At 33.9% G+C, this 9,052-nt stretch overlaps 1 long non-coding RNA gene and 1 other non-coding gene across 2 annotated transcripts; both read left to right on the top strand.

Moving 5' to 3' along the window:
• The first annotated feature begins 378 nt into the window (after window positions 1-378).
• TRNAG-CCC lies at window positions 379-449 on the top strand. The gene has a single exon. It is a non-coding gene; the product is annotated as a tRNA-Gly (tRNA).
• Window positions 450-5,940: 5,491 nt separating this feature from the next.
• On the top strand, window positions 5,941-8,826 carry LOC110874626. The gene is made up of 3 exons (XR_002556094.2): window positions 5,941-6,216; window positions 6,303-6,380; window positions 8,427-8,826. It is a non-coding gene; the product is annotated as an uncharacterized LOC110874626 (long non-coding RNA).
• Window positions 8,827-9,052: the final 226 nt, after the last annotated feature.

Below are 9,052 nucleotides of genomic sequence, written 5' to 3'. Positions count from 1 at the left end.
ACATTGAATCATACACGCACGTTGTAGCATGTTAACTCAGAAAATTAAATTTGACCAAAACATAATACAAAAAATTTGTATGGGCTAAAAGTGATTCTAACCAATCACTTTATATGTTTTACATTTTAAAGATAAAAGAACAAAAATATAAGTACAACTCATGAAACTTATGGTACAACTCTTGATGTCAACATATGTTAAGTACAACCCATGAAACATATAATACAACCTTTGATGCCAACTTGTGTTTCAAATTGATATTATATAAATGGGGTCATCATCGAATAAACCAAATCATACGAAGAAATATTAATTATAAAATACGAAAACTTAATTTATGTAAAATAAAATTATTATAAGTTCGAAATCGAACAACAGGCGCATCTAGTGTAGTGGTATCATAGTACCCTCCCACGGTACTGACCGGGGTTCGATTCCCCGGATGCGCATTTTGAAATTTGATTTTAGTAAATATTTATAAAATATAAATAAATGTATTTTTTAAGAAAACAAATATGACACTCTTTTAATGTAAGCAGTGATTTCATCCTGTATTGACTTGTTTAAAAATTTAGTAACTATTAAAGAATTTACAAGACATAATTTTACAAACTAGAACACTCGGTGTATTCTTGTTTATTGATTTTTGGTGGTTGTAATCATCTCGGTTAAATGTTTGGTTTGTTTTATTCAATAAAATCTTTGTTAGTCGTTCAAAAAAAAAAAAAAAAGAACACTCGGTGCATTTTGGCTTCGATCTTTGCAACAACACATGTAGTTGCTCGTTCGTGAACGTATGACATAATTAATAGACAAAGGCGTTAAGCACATAAAACGAAGGGGTTTCATTTGTTAGGTTAAATTATGATGTACAAAACAAATTATTAAAATAAAAATATAAGATCCAACTAAAAATTTACGATGTGGGTTCGGGTAGTCGGAATAAAAAGGCTTCGAAGATTATTCAAGGTATAGTTATGGTCACGATGTGGGTTTTGTGGAACGCGCGCAACGAAAGGATTTTCCTAAGCAAAGAGCCTCAAGTGGTAGAATTAGTCGCTAAAGTTAAGTCCTTATCTTTTCTTTGGCTTCGGTCTAGGTCCAAGTTTAACAGTTTGGCTTGGAAAGATTGGAAGTTGTTCCCTTTGTATATGGTGTAATCGTTTGCTTCGGTCCTTGTTTTGAGGGCCGTTAGCGGTATTTTAATGAAGTTCACTTTTCAAAAAAAAAACTAAAAATTTACGATGTGCTTCACAAAATTAAATAGTAAAAATAATTCAATCAGTATTATTGTAAAAAAAATATATAAGATCTAACTAAAAATACACAAACAATTGTATGGGCAAATACATTGCAAAGTTTATACATATAAAATAGTGATTTTTTAAAAGATGGAGTGAAAATGTTTTCAAGATATAAGATACAGTCCAACAAATTAATATAGTTTAGAAAGGTTTTGCAAACCTGGATCAAGTTTATTCACACGTGAAGTTTTATTGAGTATCGATTTTTTTTTGAAAGGTGAACTTCTTAATGGTGACCATTGTCACATTCGCAAATCGCGGACCCTCGCCAAGAACGTGGGCCCAGATAGCAAGGCCAACGCTGGGTCAACCAGTCTTGGGTCGAAGGCTTTCCTCCGGAAACCGTAGTGCCTCTACACGAGTTGCCTCGCTAGAGTAACAGCCGGATGAAAACCGGAGTGACGGTCAGGATCAAACCCTCCTCGGTAGGTTTTTCACCATCATTGCGCACGGGTGTCCTACCCCCTTTCGCCACAAGCGGGAGTCGAACCGGTGACCTCTAGGAGGACAAACCAGCCCCCAACCACTGGGCTATAAAGCGTGTATGAGACCAAAATCTTGCGTTACAGATGGTTTTATAACCTAATAACCGAAGGCAAAACGAAACAGTAGAATATAGATTTGGAAATTGCAAAAGGCAGATCGCATAAACCGCAAGAGCAAAACTCAAAAAGAAGAGCAATGATTCTGAATCTGGAAATTACTCTACAAGAACATTTTACAAAATTACCCCACAAGATCAAAATTACATTTTATAAAATTACCTTACGAGCAAATAATTACGAAAATGTCATAGCATTTTTTTTCTTTTTCATGCTTTCGTACGTTTTATACGATAAGGCTGTTTGTACGTGAACTTTAACTCATCTTCCTAAATATGTGCCAATGTTTACATGTAGATTAACAGTTTTGAGAACCACTTGTTTTGTATCATAGCAAGTCTTTTTTTTTTCAAATTTCTGATTGGTTCCTGTTACCTGGTTTAATTAGGCAACATGCCAACATGCGATATCTTTTTAGTTTTTATTGAATAAGCTTAAGCAGACTACTTTTAAGTATTAAGCTACATGTTTTTACAATGCTTACTTTAGTGTGGATTATGTACATGTTTTTACATAATGGATTCATACCCAAACGATGATGTGAATGATTTTATCGAAATTGCTTATGAAGCTTTATGTACATGTTTTTACAACCATGGATTCATAACCGCCATGAGAGCGGTTATTTTTGTGAGTTTAAGGATGGGGAATTAACGATCTAAATTATATATATATATATATATATATATATATATATATATATATATATATATATATATATATATATATATATATATATATATATATTAAACCCATTAAGTGTAATTACCTTGCAAATCAATCTCCACCGTCGGATCATGCTGAGATTAAATCTGAGCCGTTTAAACTCACAAAAATAACCGCTCTCATGGCGGTTCAGGGCGGTTATTTACAGTTTTTTTAGCTGGTGGTTACTTCCGCGTTTTCCTACCCATGATCTCCACAATTCAACTTAATCCTCCTACAAACTTGGGTAGTGATATCAATTCAGTTGAGTAGTATTGTTATATAATGTACACGCCACATACAAACTTTTCTAGTTTCAACTGAATAATTCTTGAAGAATAAAAGAAATCCCTGCAATCCCCGCCATTGAGTCTCCCGATCACAGGTCCACTTTTGTTCATATTTGGAAGTATCATAACTATTATGCTCTTTCTTTTAGTTTTTCTCATATTGGTTTCGTATTTGATTGAAGGTATCATCAGTGGCGGACCTATGATTTTTTTTCTGGGGGTGCGGAAATTTTTTAAAGATTTTAGACCCCTAGCTATATAAAAAAATCGGTTCATAGCGGGTCGGATCGGGTCGGGTCATGTAAAACAAGTAAAAACAAACAAACAAAGTTTCATAGTGGGTCGAATCAGATCGGGTCGGGTCCATTTCAATTCTCAAACAATCAAACCCTAGTTCCTAACTTTCTAACACACTAACAAACAAAAAAAATCAAAATTCAAACCATCCCTACTTTTATTTCTCTTAATCATTCAATAAAAGAACAAAAAAACTTATCTATAACATACCTTGGTCTTTAATTAGAATAATCCGGCGAAAAAAAGTGGTTCAACCCCTTTACTCTTGAGAAATCGGGGCATAACTTCCCTACTCATTGTTCATTCCTAATCCTATCACATACAAAATAAACAAAGATCTTCAAGTGTTTAATCATAGCCCATGTTCCTTAATTTTCAATTTAAAATTTTGAATTTCAAGCCCTAGTAATTATTATTTGCCAACCAACAATCATATAATCTACAAACATGTTTGCCAACCAAAATTTTGAATTTCAAGCCCTAATAATTATTATAAGCCCTAGTAAACAACATGTACCTGTCAGGGGCGGCCTGAATTAACCAGTTTGCAGCCGAAATTTTGCAGTCGCCGACCGGAATTATGTTGTCGCTGGGCGCTAAAGCGAGGCAGAGGGAGGGCGGGAGTCGCTGGCAAGTGGCAGCGATTTGGGTTTTTTTTTTATTATGTGTACTGGTTTGTTTAACAAAACTAGTAGTTGGGTTGGGCTTGAATGGGTATTAAGTTATTGGTCTTGATGAGTTGAATTTAAGTTTTATTAAAGGGGTTAGTAGGCTAACTTGTTTACATAATTTGATCGGGTTTCAATTCATGTACACATTTTTTTTTTTACATAAATTCCTAACATTCTTTTCTAAGGGGCGCAGACGAAAATATCCAAGGGGTGCGGTCAGAATTTTTCAAGGGGTGCGGACGAAAATTTCAAAGGGGTGCGGTCTGGATTTTTCGCGAAAAATACCACGAAATTTTTTTTTTCAAGAGGTGCGGCCGCCCACCCACCCCATAACTTGGGTCCGCCCCTGGGTATCATAGAATTTTGATTTTGTTTAACCGAAAATCTGTTTTTTTTTTTGGTTGTCAGATCAACTAAAACCAACGCAGGTGCGGATGAAGCTGACACATAAAGCAGGGAATATTGTTCGAGCTTGCTCCGATTGCCTTAATAAAGTACAGCCTGGTAACCCAAGGATTGCTTTTCTTTGTAAATTTTTCTAACCGTATGCTAAATCAAACAAAAAGGTTGTTACAAATACCCCACTCCCAAAGAGGATTTTAAGGCTGTTAAGCAAACACAAGCAATGGAAGTTGCCTTGTGGTGGACAGATAATTGCCACACAGATTCTTGAAACGCAAGATATAGTTACATAGAAGACAAGGACCTACTGATTTTACAGAGTAGATTGGGGGCTTTCTGTATGAGCATTGTTAGTTTGTAATAACTTTTGTTCCTTTTAATATTGTCGTAGACTTTATTTCCTGGCTCGTGGTTAACCGAGATAAATGCTCATAAAAAGTATGTGGGTCTTTATTTTAGAACATTCTATTATTGATCTTTGTAATCCACTTTATTTTTTATCCTTAAATCTTGATTCTGTTCTCTTATCCAAGCCAAAGATGGAGACCTTTCCAAGCCAAAGAAAACATATAGTTCTCAAGTCGATCCATTCAAATCGACGGGTGCTTGTTGTCGATGATGGATTTGCAACCGCACTTACTATCCTATCCATCGTCATCGGTGACAGCAGTGGAAGTGTGTTTCAACAGGCATGAACAAGAAGGTGAAGGTATTTTTTCTATCTTATTTCTAATAAGATAATTGGCAAAATTGCATTGCATATATGTCATATATTTACATTCTCACAGAGTGAGGATGATGAAGCAAAGGGTATTTAAAAGAATTTGTTGAGCATGCTAAGGCTGTTATGGTTCTAGCCAGGTATGTATTTTCATTTTTTTGCGCATTACATGAATTAAAATCTGAAATCATAAGCGTTTAACAATAGTTAAAGCTACGCATAATCTTTCGTTTAACAATAAGCATGCAGAAGGCGGTTATGGCCAGTTTACAAGGTTAGCTTTAGATTATTGTTAAATTTTCTAAAGGGTTATTGGATTTTATCACCCCTAACTATTGGCTATTAGCCGCTGTCACCCCCAACTATCACTTTGACGTCCGTCACCCTTAACTTAACACTTACTTTGTTCTGTCACCACATTGTTAACTGATCACTAACTTTTGAGTTAGTTACTATACTTTTGGGGTGTTTAAAGATCCTTAAAACCTTCCAAAGATTCCTATGACACCCCCAAAAGTATAAAAACAACATCAAAAGTTAGGGATTAGTTAACGACGTGGTGACAGAACAATCTAAGTGTTAAGTTGAGGATGACGGACGTCAAAGTGATAGTTGAGGGTGCCAACGGCCAATAGCTAATAGTTGGAGTGATTAAATCCAATAACCCTTTTCTAAAAATAACCATAACTATTAAAGAAATTAGTTTTGTTCTTTTTGTTGTCACATTAACTTAATGTTCCGTAATAAACCTCACCTTATATGTGTGGTGTTCAAATAAAACTCAACAAATAATATATTCAGTCATGAATATACTATAAGTATTAATAAGTCAAACATGAATACATGTATTCACAATCATAATGGTCCTTAAATCTCTATACATAATAAAAGAACTAAGGTTGGGACACCTGTCCCCTCCATATTCATCTTATAGACAGGTGTCAATCCCTCATTCCATTTGCTATCGTGTTCATCTCTCAGCCTATCCACGCCTCCTCCTTATTGATAAACCAGGGTTTTTTTCCTTTACATCTATTCTTCCTAACCCTAATCTCATTTCCCCCAAATTTCTGTTGTTTCAAAAAATGTTTGTTCTCTCCTCTATCCTCAATCTATTGTAAAATGTCATCTTCTACATCAAAGATCTACTTTTTTTCAAGTCTTCACCTTCATCGCAAACCCTAATCACAATCTAGGGCTTAAACAAGTTTTTCCACCTATATGGTAAGAACCGACCCCTTTAGAATCGTTTCTTTCTTCCAATTTCTTGAATATTCGGCTCCAATATGGTGATTTATGATGTTTGACAGTGGTTGTTATTTCCTGGTCTGTGAACGGCGAAAGACCAGATTTCCTGGTCTGTGAACGGCGGCATCTAAAACCATAAGGTCAGACAAATCCTTAATCTTTATTGTGTTTTGGTCGTGGGTTTTTATTTTGGCCATGCGAATTAATTGCATTTTTCCAGTAGCGTAGTAATGGGTGCTGGTTTGGTTTAATTATATGTTCTTGGGGATTTTTGTTCTTCTTGAAGAACCAAATTGGGGGTTTTTTGAAGTGTAATTTTACCAATTCGATTTTTTTTTTACAGATTAGTGTTTTCTTTAGGAATTCATTTTAGATTAGGGTTCTTTTTGGGTCTGGAATGTGTTTCTGTTACACATAAGGTTAATTCAAAAACCTTTTGAGATAAAAGATTATTATGTCGTACTTATATCTTTTGCATTTATTGATATGGACTAAGTTTATATAAACCCTTCGATTTTATTTAAACTTTAATGGTGATGATCGTTTTCAGCATGCTAGACACGATTAAACAAAACCTAGAGGTTTTTTTCAAGAGGGTGTTAGGATTATTTGAGTAATTTGAACTTTTAATCGGTAAACAGGTTCATTGTAGAGTTTCATATGATAATTCATGTGTATAAGAAATTATTCAAGTTCTTCAATCAAGTAAAGATATTCTTCATATTGAACTTTTAATCGGTAAACAGGTTCATTGTAGAGTTTCATATGATAATTCATGTGTATAAGAAATTATTCAAGTTCTTCAATCAAGTAAAGATATTCTTCATATTGAACTTTTAATCGGTAAACAGGTTCATTGTAGAGTTTCATATGATAATTCATGTGTATAAGAAATTATTCAAGTTCTTCAATCAAGTAAAGATATTCTTCATATTTACTTTTTTTCCAAACGACTTTAACCAAACCAAGCTATTTAACTTTTGTGTTTTTGGTTTAAATTTAGTTAAATTACTTTTGTTATGTTATATTTGTTGGTAATCAGAGTCACATAAATGGAGAATAAAGTAAACAAGGTTGTGGAATTGTTATTTGAATTTTATTGCTTGAAATGGAAAACCTCTTACCTGTTTGCTTACAAAAGGGAAATGCAAAGAATCATAACAACGGAAAAGTTGTAATGCATAAAGATACCCTACCAATAGATGTGTACAAAATTTGTGCACATGTTACAAACTAAACCCATTTTGGTGAAATCTGAAAAACATTCTGAACCATTTTACTTTTTAACATAGACTGTAAAAATAGACCCCATTTTCGTGACTCAAACCTTATTTTTGTTGAGTCAAATAATCAGACTTACTTTTGTTTTAATTTTGAGTCAAAACATCTGTTTTGGTGAGTAGTCAAACCTTCTTTCTTTTGTTTTAACGCTTCAGCCAAAAAACATTAGAGCTTCTGATCTCTCTACACATAGAACTTATAATATAGCACTGATATGTGAAAACAACATTGCCTGATTTATTCTCCATGCATCAGAGAGTAAATTCTGCTGATGCTCTATATAAAACGAGCTGAAGGAGGGTGTGAATAAGACTATCAATGAAAATATACATTAACTATACACCAAACCCATTAAATTGATGCTAACCAGAGTCAACAGCTTTTATTTCCCTTGTAGTTGCATCAGATGTCATCAGTGGTTTGATAAAGAACTGTGCAAATCTATACAAGAAATTAAGAAAATACATGCTAAATTAACACAGGCCAACAGATTATTGTGCAAATCATGTCGCTACATTGAAAAACTGTTTATATATACATAAATACATATTTATGAAATATTGAAAGCTTCATATATGATTTGTTGATGCATCTTCATGATATAGTAGGATAAATTTAAAAAAAAACGTTCACTTGGTGGGCCTTCGAAAACGATTATTATTTTTCTTCGATTGTATTAGTTATGGGGATTTGGGGGAGAAATTGAGGAGATTGAGGCCAAAGAATAAGATTGCTAAGTTTTTTTTTTTTTTTTTTTTTTTTGTGAGTTGATCAAGGCACATACATTAGCATCTGCACTCATTAGTTACGAAAGGGGAAACAAAATGTGACCCAATTTTTGCTTCTTATTTTTAAACATAACAATATAAACGACTTAAAATTTTGTACCTTTCTTGGTTTTGAAGTGTATGAAGCTGCTAAGTCATCATTTGCAGCGTTTAAGGCCGAGCGAATGGGTAGACCGAGATTTCAGATTTCAGAAAGCTTCTGTTCTTGGTAGAAAGAGGAAACCGATTGGGGAGTAATTTCTCATTAGGTGAACCAAGTGCTGCTGACTAACCACTGCTTGTGCGGTTCACAGGCTTCAGGTTTGGTTTAATTATGTTTCAAAGTCGTGTGGTTTGTTGCATTGTTCACAGTTGTTTTAGGCTGAGGTAATCTGACAATGTAAAGTGTGCATTTGTCTAAACTTGCTATATCTCTGTCAGAATAGATAAGGGGTGTTCACGGGTTTAAATTTTGTAATTTGCATAAGCTTTTAGTTAGACAGCATCGGAATACAATATCTCGGAAGTGTTTTTGATACATACGTAATCCGGCATGAGGCCTAATTCACTGCTAATTAGTCCATGTTAAATAAGTAGCCCGGTTCTCTTTTTCCTTTTACTGTCTTATATTTTCATTACTTTCACTACTAGAGTTATATTTGATTGATTGTATAGAAACTTGTATATGGATAGATATAAACGCTTAAAAAAGTACAAAAATGGATCATATCTAAAAAAAGCACTATTTAACATTTTTTATAATT

Source organism: Helianthus annuus, chromosome 15 (assembly GCF_002127325.2).
Source record: "Helianthus annuus cultivar XRQ/B chromosome 15, HanXRQr2.0-SUNRISE, whole genome shotgun sequence".
NCBI lineage: Eukaryota > Viridiplantae > Streptophyta > Magnoliopsida > Asterales > Asteraceae > Helianthus > Helianthus annuus.
Note: the sequence above shows the minus strand (reverse complement) of the source record. Positions and strands in the feature narration are given on the sequence as shown.